This window comes from Etheostoma cragini, chromosome 23 (assembly GCF_013103735.1).
Source record: "Etheostoma cragini isolate CJK2018 chromosome 23, CSU_Ecrag_1.0, whole genome shotgun sequence".
Lineage (NCBI taxonomy): Eukaryota > Metazoa > Chordata > Actinopteri > Perciformes > Percidae > Etheostoma > Etheostoma cragini.
In genome coordinates, this window is record NC_048429.1 from 824,402 (window position 1) to 826,056 (window position 1,655).

At 45.8% G+C, this 1,655-nt stretch overlaps 1 protein-coding gene across 1 annotated transcript in view; it reads left to right on the forward strand.

The window, feature by feature from the left end:
• Positions 1-1,655, forward strand: part of LOC117939062 (cullin-associated NEDD8-dissociated protein 1-like) — a 32,506-nt gene that overhangs the window by 5,675 nt on the left and 25,176 nt on the right. The window lies entirely within an intron of this gene.

Genomic DNA, 1,655 nt, shown 5'->3' on the forward strand with positions numbered 1-1,655 from the left:
CCTGCTACGTCCTGCTACGTCCTGCTTCACCCTGCTACATCCTTCCCTGCTACGTCCTGCTATGTCCTGCTTTACCCTGCTACATCCTTCCCTGCTACGTCCTGTTTAAATAACTATTAAAAAACTTGAAGCTCCAAAACAAAACACTAACTTGCTGAGGAGTCAGACCAACACTGGGCCCTGCTACACCCTGCTGTAGCCTGCTACGCCCTGCTACACCCTGCTGCAGCCTGCTAGACCCTGCTGTAGCCTGCTACACCCTGCTACAGCCTGCTACACCCTGCTACAGCCTGCTGCAGCCTACTACACCCTGCTATAGCCTGCTATAGCCTGCTATAGCCTGCTACAGCCTGCTACACCCTGCTGTAGCCTGCTACGCCCTGCTACACCCTGCTATAGCCTGCTACACCCTACTACAGCCTGCTACACCCTGCTATAGCCTGCTACACCCTGCTACAGCCTGCTACAGCCTACTATAGCCTGCTACACCCTGCTACACCCTGCTACACCCTGCTGCAGTCTACTACAGCCTGCTACAGCCTGCTACAGCCTGCTACAGCCTGCTACAGCCTGCTACTGTATAGAATTTAAACATTTCCTTTTGCGTGATTCTTTGTGGAGAAACAGATCTTACTTTGGAAGAACACCACGGCGCAACGTTGAGCCCAAACACAACAATGTAAAGACAGATGAAGAAGAAATCAACAAACAGCACGATGAGACTTCATCTGAGACCCAAACATACGTCTAAACTCCAGAAGAAGAACTCAGAAAGCTTCAGATCAAGAAGCCTGTGAGGGCTCCACTTTCAATCACCTTCATCAATTTATGGTGCAAATGTCTTTAATTATGGGAAGGAACTTATTTTTGTTATTATTATTATTATTATTATTATTAGATATTTGGGGTTGCAACCCCCCCCCCTCATAAGTTACAACTATGATGTCACACAAGCAGTTTTAAAAGACACTTTCAGGATGATGATCTTTATAAAAAATACTCTGATCAAATACTTTTCTCCAGATCCGAGTCTTTTAATACAGAGTTATATCTGCCGGGACCGTGTCCAATCAAATATTTATATTTTCCTTCTGCGGCCCGCAACACTGTCAAATTAGAAAAAGGCAATTTCGACGTTTGACAGCTGAAAATATTCTATAATAATCTATATAACTATCTCTCCTGCAGAGTATCTGTGGTACCAAAGCACTCAGATCAGGACGGATATTACTCTCTTCTTCTACTACAGGGGGTCAGCAGCAGCCATTTTTACAGGAAGTGTAAGAAGTGTCACAATTTCACGGTTATGGTGTAGCGAGGCCGCTGCTGTCACAAGAGAGGACACCGATTAGTCGAGCTGTCAACTTCATCCTCAAGGAGCTTAGAAAGAGCGGCGGGGGGCTCTGAATCTGATCCGTTTGGGTTTTTAGGGACTGAAACGTCTGAGCCGACAGTCTGTAAGCTGCGTTCTAATACTCGTTTCTTCCACCGTGTGGTATTAGTACTCCTGAAAACTGTGTGTTACTAGATGTGTTTACACTGTACAATGGTATTTTAACTGGTAGAAGCTAGTACTGGGTCTATTTGTTGCTCTGATTGGTCGCAGGTCTATCTGTTGCTCTGATTGGTCGCAGGTCTATCTGTTGCTCTGATTG